This window comes from Oncorhynchus mykiss, chromosome 27 (assembly GCF_013265735.2).
Source record: "Oncorhynchus mykiss isolate Arlee chromosome 27, USDA_OmykA_1.1, whole genome shotgun sequence".
Taxonomy (NCBI): domain Eukaryota; kingdom Metazoa; phylum Chordata; class Actinopteri; order Salmoniformes; family Salmonidae; genus Oncorhynchus; species Oncorhynchus mykiss.
In genome coordinates this window covers 18,344,117-18,357,394 of record NC_048591.1, presented here as the reverse complement: position 1 = coordinate 18,357,394, position 13,278 = coordinate 18,344,117, and positions in this window count along the sequence as shown.

The window sequence follows — 13,278 nt, the reverse complement described above, 5'->3', positions numbered from 1 at the left end:
TACTCGACCTCGCACTCTCGGATAACAAACTATTTGTCTAAAGCAATCAGTCAATGACTGATCAATAGGCTCGTTTAGTGGACTCATGGATGCGACTAATGATTGATTGGTGACGGTTCGGGGTAAAAAGGCCAAGACTATTCACAACTTTGTTCAGTGATCAGTGTAGGCCGCTATTTTTCTATTGTTTCTACAACAGACATGAATAGAATCTCTACCTGGCCTGGTGGAACGAAATTAAATAAAATGTGCGCACGAGTTAATTAAAAGTGTGTGCATGACTCAAAAGAGCACGAGACAAGCCTGAACCGAGATAACTCAAATTATCTTGCTCATCTTTAACTTATATAATTAGACTATAATTATTTATATGATTATTCAGCTACAGCAATTGAATATTCCGTTTTGACCACATTTTCACATGCATTCCCATGGGCATGAGAAAATGTAATTCTTCCTGATCTCAACCAACCAACCAACCCAGCATGACTCATGATGACTAAGTAGGCTACAGACTCGACTCCTTTCACTAAAATCAGGGCCAGACAATGACATGATGATGCTAATCTATTTGTCCATTACAGTTGACTTGTGTTCTGTGTGCTTATGTAGATTTTCGGATGTTTACACTTACCTGAATCTCCAAACATCTCTCAGCAAAGTGATCGTGGAGGCAGGTGTTTCGCTGATTGGATCACTGTTGCACTGTTGCCTGACTGTTGGCCAATCGCAAGGGCACATTTTCCCGTAAAAAGCCGATATTTGAGCTCAAATTAGATAGCCTATAAAATAGCTTTATCAATACAGCAAAGAGGAAATGCATTGGTCGAGTTCCCCTGCTCAGACATTGCATGCATCAACCAAAAGTTGCGTGAGATTGCTATAACAAAACGATGTGGTTAGCTGATACTTAAAATACCTATCCAGGCGTTGTTGATCTGGCATGTCAGCAACGGCTGGGCAAAGGAAAGCGTCCATTATCTGTTGTCTGTTCCACTGAATAGCAGATAATTAGGGGAGACCGAACACAAAGTAACACTTTCAGTCTTTTGCTTATTTATGAAACTATTATTTGAGTTAGATTAATAATATGTTTATACAAACAACATACACACATGCCATTAAACACTGTAACTAAGTTTCTCCCTAGGACATGGCAGAAGCAAAATATTGTCTATTATATTTAACAAGACAGTCAAGTGAACGCTATAACAGTGGAAATACATGTCCTCAAAGATGGAAGGCAACAGTAGCTAATAAGAGGGCAGGCATGCGTGAACAACAGGCCAGAGAGATAGATAGAGGACTCATGTTGTATCAGTCCCATTATTGACAACGCCACTGAGGCAATCTCCATTTTAAAGTAGTATATTTTCTTCTTCTTCATTGCCTGATCACTCCCAACTCAGCTATCTAGAATCTGAATTATAATAAGACAAGTAGCCTATTCACTTATAGCCATTGGTGATTCTCTGGTGATTAGAAGCAAAGATGGTCTATTATATTGACAAGACAGTCAAGTGAACACTATAACAATGGAAATATATTCTCTCAAAGATCGAAGGCAACAGTAGCTAATAAGAGGGCAGATGCATGCATGACCAGCAGGCCATAGAGTGGCGCAGCGATCTAAGGCACTGCATCCCAGTGCTAGAGGTGTCACTACAGACCCTGGTTCGATTCCTGGCTGAATCACAACCGGCTGTGATTGAGAGTCGCATAGGGCAGTATACACGTCCAGGTTAGGGTTTGGCTGGGTATGCATCATTGTAAATATGAATTTGTTCTTTACTGACCTACCTAGTTAAATAAAGGTCCAATAATACAACATTAGTGGTCTGTTACACAGACAACAGAAAATGTATTGATTAACTTGAAGAAGGACATTTAAAAACTTTATTTTAACAAAATTATCGAGATTCCTGGCAATTATCTTGGGGGCAGGAGGAGTCTATTCTGCATTCTATATCGCGCCCCTTGCCTTCGCTATCTCAGAACGTGAGCTGGGTGAGAACACCGACAACACACCACTGGAGGAGTGGAGACAGATCTCTTGGCGGAGATAACCAGCAAGGAAGCATATATCAGCCCAGAATAGACCGGCAAGGAGGGTGGCGCGCGCACAGGCTGCTGTAACCTTCTAAATAAACATTTCCTTGGAAGCTCTCACCTGCTCTGCGTTCCGAAAAGACACTTGCCACGACTTGGATTTCAGGCATGGGGCGCGTACACATAATGTGGGCTGGAACTGCCTCTGGCTTTGACTTTTTGCTTGTTCTTGCCAATCTTAGTGGACTTGCTCTAAACAGTTTTGAAGTACCAGCATTCACCACTAGATGTCACAACTACTTATTTTTGAAAAACAACAAGATTTTGGGGGAAATATCAGTATGAGATCAATTATTTCGTGAAATGTCACAAAAGCTGGAAAAAAGGCAACAAAAGAAAGCAAAAATAAGTTAGCAACATGTTCTAAATATGAAGCAACATTTATGAATTCTAACACATTAGTGATGGTTCAAATGTATTCAACTTCTCCAGTACTGAGTTAAAGCCTTGAAATAAAAGAAGAGTACGTCGACCTAATAATGTGTGTGTGCGCGTGTGCGTGCGTGTGCGTGTGTGTATGTATGCACCCAACACTATCTATGGCCATACTTATTGAGAAGGATGCCTTAACGAGGCCCTGAGAAAAGACTAACATGTAGGCTGCATTGTTAATTTACAACTATCCTCGAAAAAGACAGTGGTGGAAAAAGTACTAAATTATCATACTTTAGTAAAAGTAAAGATACTCTAGCTAAATAAAAAGCTACTCAAGTAAAAGTAAAAGTCACCCAGGAAAATAATACTTGAGTAAAAGTGTAAAATTATGGTTTTAAATGTACTTAAGTACAGTGGTGGAAAAAGTACTACATATTTTAACTTGAGTAAAAGTACAAAGTAAAACTAAATGCTATACATAAAATTCCTTATATTAAGCAAACCAGACCTCATGATTTAAATGTATTTACAGACAGACGGGCACACTCCAACAATCAGACATAATTTACAAACGCAGTACACAAATCAGAAGCAGTAAGGATGATAAACGCATTATATTGATTGGTGCGTGAATTGGACCATAATTTTGTCCTGCCTCAGCATTGAAAATGTAACAAGTACTTTTTGGTGTCAGGGAAAATGTATGGGAGTAAAAAGTACATATTTTCTTTAGGAATGGAGTGGAGTAAATGTAAAAGTTGTAAAAGTTGTAAAAAAATATAAATTGTAAACTAAAGTACAGATACCCCAAAAACTACTTAAGTAGTACTTTAAAGTACTACTGGAAAAGGATGTGTATAAACTAAAATATTACAATACGAAAACCAGTAAATCAATGATAAACCAAACAATATTATAAATGAGCTCTTGAACCCAAGATTGTGTCCCAAATGGCACCCTATTCCCTACATTGTGATTATGGGCCATGGTCAAAAGAAGTGCACTATATAGAAAATAGGGTGCCATTTGGAGGCAACTCGCAGACACATGCTCCATGCATCCTGTAGGACCTGTAGAGTATACAGAGTAGACGTCCAAAGTGTCTTTTGATCTCCGGGGTCCTTGAGGACATGTTTAAGAAGACATAAAACACTGCAGAAGAGCGGTGAGGGATTTTCAGATCTGACCCGGGAGAAATCATTTGCTCCTAGCACGCAGCACCCCTGGTCCTGACACAGAGATTAACATAGCAGATTAATTTAGACTAACAGAGTTTGTCATGATGAACGGAGTGCAGGGCCTAGCCAGGGCCTGAGACTAAACCAGCCAGCTCTTCTAAAAACATACAATCCTCTCACACAACCCCGGGTTAAGCACAGAGAGAAACAGTCACAACGGCTGACAGGGAGATAGTGCACATACAGACATAGGGCTTGATTCAATCATATTCACGCTAGCCGACACCTGCATAGCTGGTGTTTTGATGTGTTAGAGGTGGAACCGCGTTCGAACTGTCAAATCCACAAGTGGCTCCCGGCATAGCTATCGCGGACATTGGCTGCACGGTCACATTAATAGACTCTTGGAAAAAAAGGTGCTATCTAGTACCTAAAATGATTCTTCGGCTGTCCCCATTTGAGAACCCTTTGAAGAACCCTTTTTCGTTCCAGGTAAAACCCTTTTGGGTTCCATGTAGAATCCTTTCCCCAGAGGATTCTACATGGTACCCAAACAAGTTATACCTGGAACCAAAAATAGTTATCCTATGGGGACAGCCGAAGAACTCTTTTGAAAGCCTTTTTTTCAGTGATGGAAAAGTACCCAATTGTCATACTTAACTACAAGTAAATATACTTTAATAGAAAATGACTTAAGTAGAAGTGAAAATCAACCAGGAAAATACTGCTGGAGTAAAAGTCTAAAAGTATTTGGTTTTAAATATACTTAAGTAAAAAAATAAATGTAATTGTTAAAATATACTTAAGTATCAAAAGTAAAAGTATAAATCATTTCTAATTCCTTATATTAAGCAAATTTACAGATAGTCAGGGGCACACTGCAACACTCAGTCATCATTTACAGATAGCCAGGGGCACACTCCAACACTCAGACATCCTTTACAGATAGTCAGGGGCACACTCCAAAACTCAGACATCATTTACAGACAGTCAGGGGCACACTCCAACACTCAGTCATCATTTACAGATAGCCAGGGGCACACTCCAACACTGAGACATCATTTACAGATAGTCAGGGGCACACTCCAACACTCAGACATCATTTACAGATAGTCAGGGGCACACTCCAACACTCAGTCATCATTTACAGATAGCCAGGGGCACACTCCAACACTCAGACATCATTTACAGATAGTCAGGGGCACACTCCAACACTCAGACATCATTTACAGATAGTCAGGGGCACACTCCAACACTCAGTCATCATTTACAGATAGTCAGGGGCACACTCCAACACTCAGTCATCATTTACAGATAGCCAGGGGCACACTCCAACACTCAGTCATCATTTACAGATAGTCAGGGGCACACTCCAACACGCAGTCATCATTTACAGATAGCCAGGGGACACTCCAACACTCAGTCATCATTTACAGATAGTCAGGGGCACACTCCAACACTCAGTCATCATTTACAGATAGCCAGGGGCACACTCCAACACTCAGACATCATTTACAGATAGTCAGGGGCACACTCCAACACTCAGACATCATTTACAGATAGTCAGGGGCACACTCCAACACTCAGACATCATTTACAGATAGTCAGGGGCACACTCCAACACTCAGTCATCATTTACAGATAGCCAGGGGCACACTCCAACACTCAGTCATCATTTACAGATAGCCAGGGGCACACTCCAACACTCAGTCATCATTTACAGATAGTCAGGGGCACACTCCAACACTCAGACATCATTTACAGATAGTCAGGGGCACACTCCAACACTCAGTCATCATTTACAGATAGCCAGGGGCACACTCCAACACTCAGTCATCATTTACAGATAGCCAGGGGCACACTCCAACACTCAGACATCATTTACAGATAGTCAGGGGCACACTCCAACACTCAGACATCATTTACAGATAGTCAGGGGCACACTCCAACACTCAGTCATCATTTACAGATAGCCAGGGGCACACTCCAACACTCAGACATCATTTACAGATAGTCAGGGGCACACTCCAACACTCAGTCATCATTTACAGATAGTCAGGGGCAAACTCCAACACTCAGACATCATTTACAGATAGTCAGGGGCACACTCCAACACTCAGTCATCATTTACAGATAGTCAGGGGCACACTCCAACACTCAGTCATCATTTACAGATAGCCAGGGGCACACTCCAACACTCAGTCATCATTTACAGATAGCCAGGGGCACACTCCAACACTCAGTCATCATTTACAGATAGTCAGGGGCACACTCCAACACTCAGTCATCATTTACAGATAGCCAGGGGCACACTCCAACACTCAGTCATCATTTACAGATAGTCAGGGGCACACTCCAACACTCAGTCATCATTTACAGATAGCCAGGGGCACACTCCAACACTCAGTCATCATTTACAGATAGCCAGGGGCACACTCCAACACTCAGACATCATTTACAGATAGTCAGGGGCACACTCCAACACTCAGTCATCATTTACAAACCAAGCTTTTGTGTTTAGTGAGTCCTCCAGATCAGAGGCAGTTGGGATGACCCAGGATGTTCTCTTGATAAGTGTGTGAATTGGACCATTTTCCTTTCCTGCTAAGCATTCAAAATGTATTGAGTACTTTCGCGTGTCAGGGAGTAAAAAGTACATAATTTTCTTTAGAAATGTAGTAAAGTATAAAGAAATGGTGAAGTACAGATCAACTCAAAAAAGGTTTTATTCTTCATCTTGACAATGACAAGTCACACCTAATGAAGAGGATCCTTGTGTTTTAGGTATTGAAATGCTCAGTAAGACAGAGCAACAAAAGTACTTTACACCACTGCATTTTTTCCAAAAGTGTTGGAATCCCCTGCAGCTGTGTTTACAAGTTCCAACACTGGAATGTGTGATATAATCTAGGCCTACACCTTGATTAGGCTGATAGAAATCCTCAATATTTTGTTTCATGATTTTCAATTTCAGCACCATTATTTCTATATTGCCTAGGCCCACACTTTCTCATTCTGAACTTCTAACGCTACTGGGACGGGTGTGGCTTCGTGGCAATCACAAGAGCAGCAGCTCATCGATGTGACAGCTCCAACGCAGTTACACCTCCGACAACGCCAAAACATCAGCTCTGCGGATGTCAGCTATCGCCGGTTAACGCTTGATCTGATTGAATCTAGGCCATAGATAGACAGACAGATGTTTAAAACATATTTATTCACTGGGTCATACAGTGGGGCAAAAAAGTATTTAGTCAGCCACCAATTGTGCAAGTTCTCCCACTTAAAAATATGAGAGTGGCATGTAATTTTCATCATAGGTACACTTCAACTATGACAGACAAAATGAGAAAAAAAATCCAGAAAATCACATTGTAGGATTTTTTATGAATTTATTTGCAAATTATGGTGGAAAATAAGTATTTGGTCAATAACAAAAGTTTATCTCAATACTTTGTTATATACCCTTTGTTGGCAATGACAGAGGTCAAACGTTTTCTGTTAGTCTTCACAAGGTTTTCACACACTGTTGCTGGTATTTTGGCCCATTCCTCCATGCAGATGTCCTCTGGAGCAGTGATGTTTTGGGGCTGTTGCTGGGCAACATGGACTTTCAACTCCCTCCAAAGATTTTCTATGGAGTTGAGATCTGGAGACTGGCTAGGCCACTCCAGGAGCTCGAAATGCTTCTTACGAAGCCACTCCTTCGTTGCCCGGGCGGTGTGTTTGGGATCATTGTCATGCTGAAAGACCCAGCCATGTTTCATCTTCCCTTGCTGATGGAAGGAGGTTTTCACTCAAAATCTCACGATACATGGCCCCATTCATTCTTTCCTTTACACAGATCAGTCGTCCTGGTCCCTTTGCAGAAAAACAGCCCCAAAGCATGATGTTTCCACCCCCATGCTTCACAGTAGGTATGGTGTTCTTTGGATGCAACTCAGCATTCGTTGTCCTCCAAACACGACGAGTTGAGTTTTTACCAAAAAGTTATATTTTGGTTTCATCTGACCATATGACATTCTCCCAATCTTCTTCTGGATCATCCAAATGCTCTCTAGCAAACTTCAGACGGGCCTGGACATGTACTGGCTTAAGCAGGGGGACACATCTGGCACTGCAGGATTTGAGTCCCTGGCGGCGTAGTGTGTTACTGATGGTAGGCTTTGTTACTTTGGTCCCAGCTCTCTGGAGGTCATTCACTATGTCCCCCCGTGTGGTTCTGGGATTTTTGCTCACCGTTCTTGTGATCATTTTGACCCCACAGTGTGAGATCTTGCGTGGAGCCCCAGATCAAGGGAGCTTATCAGTGGTCTTGTATGTCTTCCATTTCCTAATAATTGCTCCCACAGTTGATTTCTTCAAACCAAGCTGCTTACCTATTGCAGATTCAGTCCTCCCAGCCTGGTGCAGGTCTACAATTTTGTTTCTGGTGTCCTTTGACAGCTCTTTGGTCTTGGCCATAGTGGAGTTTGGAGTGTGACTGTTTGAGGTTGTGGACAGGTGTCTTTTATACTGATAACAAGTTCAAACAGGTGCCATTAATACAGGTAACGAGTGGAGGACAGAGGAGCCTCTTAAAGAAGAAGTTACAGGTCAGTGAGAGCCAGAAATCTTGCTTGTTTGTAGGTGACCAAATACTTATTTTCCACCATCATTTGCAAATCAATTCATAAAAAATCCTACAATGTGATTCTCTGGATTTTTTTTTCTAATTTTGTCTGTCATAGTTGAAGTGTACCTATGATGAAAATTACAGGCCTCTCTCATCTTTTTAAGTGGGAGAACTTGCACAATTGGTGGCTGACTAAATACTTTTTTGCCCCACTGTTCATACACATATGCACACATTCCTATTCAAAAGCTTGCGTTCAGTCATGCACTTACATGTACCCTCACAACACATCATCCATGCACACTGATGGGGAATTGATGTCATCAGTAGGCTTACGTCCAATGTTGCTTCCTAATTGTCTAGTTTCTGTCTCCTATAGTCCTGGTGTTTCTGTGTTTCTACTACTCTCAATGCTTCTCTTTCCTCGAGAACAAAGGCCGAGTACTAGGGAAGTCTAGTACTCGGATTCAAGGGGCATTGAATCTGTTCTGGCTCGTGGTGGCCCAACGCTGGCCAGGAAGATGACAAAATGACAAGATGACAAGGAAGATGTGTGTTTTAACAAGAGACACAGGAAGAGGCCATCAAGTTAAAGGGGGATTCTGGGATGCTGGAGTCTCCCTGGGAGGTCCAAGCAGCGCTACACAAACACAGCGTGTGGAGCAGGACTAGCCCCACGGCTTCTGTAATGTCGAACGGCCAAACTAGGTCCCACGTCTCCTCCTTGGGGATCAAAGAGCGGTGGACAGGAAGAGGTGACTGTGTGTGATTGTGTTTGTGTGTGTGTTGTGTTAGTGAGACTATGGGCCTTGCTTGACCGTATCCTGAACCACACAGCACATGATGCCTACATACCAAGAGAGAGAGGAGAGAGCTACTAAACTGGACTAAACACACCAATTAACCCTGACACTAAATCAAATCAAATCAAATCAAATGTTATTTGTCACATACACATGGTTAGCAGATGTTAATGCGAGTGTAGCGAAATGCTTGTGTTTCTAGTTCCGACAATGCAGTAATAACCAACAAGTAATCTAGCTAACAATTCCAAAACTGCTACCTTATAGACACAAGTGTAAGGGGATAAAGAATATGTACATAAAGATATATGAATGAGTGATGGTACAGAGCGGCATAGGCAAGATACAGTATGGTATTGATGGCATTGAGTACAGTATATACATATGAGATGAGTATGTAAACAAGGTGGCATAGTTAAAGTGGCTAGTGATACATGTATTACATAAAGATGCAGTAGATGATATAGAGTACAGTATATACGTATACATATGAGATGAATAATGTAGGGTACCACCATTATATTGGGTAGCATTGTTTAAAGTGGCTAGTGATATATTTCGTATTTTACATCATTTCCCATCAATTCCCATTATTAAAGTGGCTGGAGTTGAGTCAGTGTGTTGGCAGCAGCCACTCAATGTTAGTGGTGGCTGTTTAACAGTCTGATGGCCTTGAGATAGAAGCTGTTTTTCAGTCTCTCGGTCCCAGCTTTGATGCACTTGTACTGACCTCGCCTTCTGGATGATAGCGGGGTGAACAGGCAGTGGCTCGGGTGGTTGTTGTCCTTGATGATCTTTATGGCCTTCCTGTGACATCGGGTGGTGTAGTCTCGTAGCACTGCTATGAACTGAACGCTAACAGTCCAAACCTCATTTCACTTCTAAGCTTGAAGGGCTTACCTCAGAAGAACAGAGTGCATCACTTTTCTAATTTACGCTAGCTAAGGATCTTACGATGGTTATGGTGATGTGATGGAGTACTGATGGCAATACCACCAAATAAACATGAGAATGGTTTTACAGAGAACAGAGACATGTGCAGTAGTGCTTGTTTGTATTGTGGATAAAGAAAATACAATTATATGAGTGGTTCTGTGGTTAAATTGAGACCCCTGACCTCTTACTTTTTATCTCGCAGCTTAGACGTAGGCCTCTTTACACTTCACAGTGTAACTAAAATCAGCTTCAATAGTTACATGTCAGTCTGCTCATTGGGTTCATGTTCAACAATGAGCATCTACAACTAGAACAAGCAAGGGATTGCAAGTAACAGGCTAAAAATATATCCAATATTCTGTCTCCCTACACAGATTGGCCATGATCAGAGCCATATATTTATTATTATAAACCGGGTGGTTCGAGCCCTGAATGATGATTGGCTGAAAGCTGTGGTTTATCATACTGTTTACCATGGGTATGAGTACGACCAAACATGCATTTTTACTGTTCTAATTATGTAGGTAACCAGTTTACAATAGCAATAAGGCACCTCTGGGGCTTGTGATATATGGCCTATATACCATGGCTGTCGGCTATGTCCAGGCACTCCGCGTGCGTCGTGGGTGAGAACAGTCCTTAGCCGTAGTATATTGGCCATATACCACACCCCCGTGCCTTAAATATATATTGAATTAAATACATGGCTCTGGTAAAGACGTAACATGGTCATTTTTACCAGTCCAGGACCTCCACACTCAGATAGGAATGTGAACCTTGCCTCTCCACTGCCTCTGCCTGAGTCTGAACCTAAACAACCTAGTGGGTCTCAACTGAGATTTGTAGCATGACACCCTCGGCTAGCTGACAGCCAGGGCTCAGTGTTTCATCTGCTTCGGACAGCTCTGAACCATGTGTATAAACTGTCCATTTGCCTTGACAGAAAGCCAGAAGATGTCAACTGCGCTTGAGTTACTTTTCCCCATGTGGGGTGAGCCTCGGTATGGGTGAGCCCCAGTTTCTGCTCCCATCCAATGTTTTCCCATACCTTAGGGGTCAACTGGTCATCAATGGCTCTGTTTTGGTTTATAGATTTGTATGTAAGCAGGGCTATTCAGCGCCTGTGCAAACGTGTCTCTCTATTATGCGAGTGAATACTTGGGAACAGATATCCAAAATTAAAATCAGTTGGAGCTGATTCCTATGTGTTTTCAAAGTATTTGAAATTCCCCCTCCCACCAGTTGGGGAACCCTGTTATGCAGTATAATCATCTGCACCGGGCTTCACCGGAGAGAACACTGACGGATGGCATTTGTCACTTGACCCAATATCTATAAATGTAATCTAGGTGTATAGAACTGTCAGAAATTGGGTGAAAAGAGAAAGCAAACTTCTTATACTTGTCAACCTCATTATCTGTGATAACCTTTGACTGCGTTCAAAAAGTTTTTCAACAAACCACAACTTCTACATTAATTGGCCTTTGGGGATTTATGCTCGATCTAATCCAACCACAGCTATTTGGACTCAACTTTACCTCCCAAATTAAGGATACTTCCTTTTTGACATCATTCAAAACAACGTTATAGTGTGCGTCACTTAAAATGGAAATAAACAAAGTCTTGTTTGAAAAACATAATTGGGTTAAAGCTTCTTTTGAGGCTGTTGTTTCAGAGTAGACCAGCCCACTTGTGGTTGAACTGAAACCAGAGGAGGCTGGTGGGAGGATATAGGAGGACGGGCTCATTGTAAAGACAGTAATGGAATAAATGGACTTGTATCTACCATATGGAAGCCACATGTTTGACTCCGTTCCATTTATTCAATTCGAGCCATTACGACGAGCCTGTCCTCCTATAGCTCTTCCCACCAGCCTCCTCGGATTGAACCACCCCAAGAGCTCCAAGAAGGATCTGAAATCCCATCCTGCCAAGAAGCCATTTAACACAAGTTCTACTGTAGGCTTGCCCTATGAATATTCAGAACTAAAATCACGAGCTAAGTTATCAAGGTCATTGTTATCAAGGTCATTGCTATCAAGGTCATTGCTCTATAGATACATTCAGATCGGGTGGATAACTTTGAAAAATATATAAATTGTGCCTGCTTTATAAATAAAAATGAAGAAAAATAAAAAATCTTAAATCAGAAGATTCTCCTAATATTGATTATATGAATAATACCATTTCATACTAGTTAGTGCATTACCTAATAGAACTGCACACACAATTCATTACTGAAGGTCTACCAAACTGAACAGTCAACGGACACTTGAGCTGTGACAATTGGGACATGGTGTGTGTCTCTGTAACATCCTTAACATTTAACAATTAACATTTCAAGTTAACGTGATGTAACAGGGTCGTAACATTAGCCCCGTGTACAGTTAATCTGCCCCCATGTTTGGTCAGTGTCCTGGGACACTTCCTGTTTCCCATTATGCACCATGGCCATAGAGTAGAGCCTGGGGAAAAGATAGCCGGTCGGACCACCATTTGGATCTATAGAGAGAGAATAGTAATTTACACTTCCTGTGTGAGCAGCCAATCAGAACCATGGGTAGTTAATTTAGGCAAACCCATGGTTCTGATTGGCTGCTCACACAGGAAGTGTACGTGACTATTCTCTTTCTATAGATCCAGCTGGTGGTCCGACCGGCTCTTTATCCCCCAGACTGGCTAGTGGAGGGGATAGGAAGAGTCTGATTGGACTCATACAGTGTGTCTGCAACCCACCATTCGAAAAGTATTCAGACCCCTTCACTTTTTCCACATTTTGTTTCATTACAGCATTATTCTAAAATGAATTAAATAAAATAAAAAAATCCTCATCAATCTATACACAATACCTCATAATGACAAAGTGAAAACAGGTTTGTAGAAATGTTTGCAAATGTATAAAAAAAACAGAAACACATTATTTACATAAGCATTCAGTCCCTTTGCTATGAGACTCGAAATTGAGCTCAGGTGCATCCTGTTTGAGATGTTTCTACAACTTGATTGGAGTCCACCTGTGGTAAATTCAATTGATTGGTCCCACAGTTGACAGTGCATGTTAGAGCAAAAACCAAGCCATGAGATCGAAGCAATTGTCCGTAGAGCTCCAAGACAGGATTGTATCAAGGCACAGATCTGGGGAAAGGTACCAAAAAATCTCTGAACCAAATATCAGCATTGAAAGTCCCCAAGAACACAGTGGCCTCCATCATTCTTAAATGGAAGAAGTTTGGAACCACCAAGACTCTTCCTAGAGCTGGCC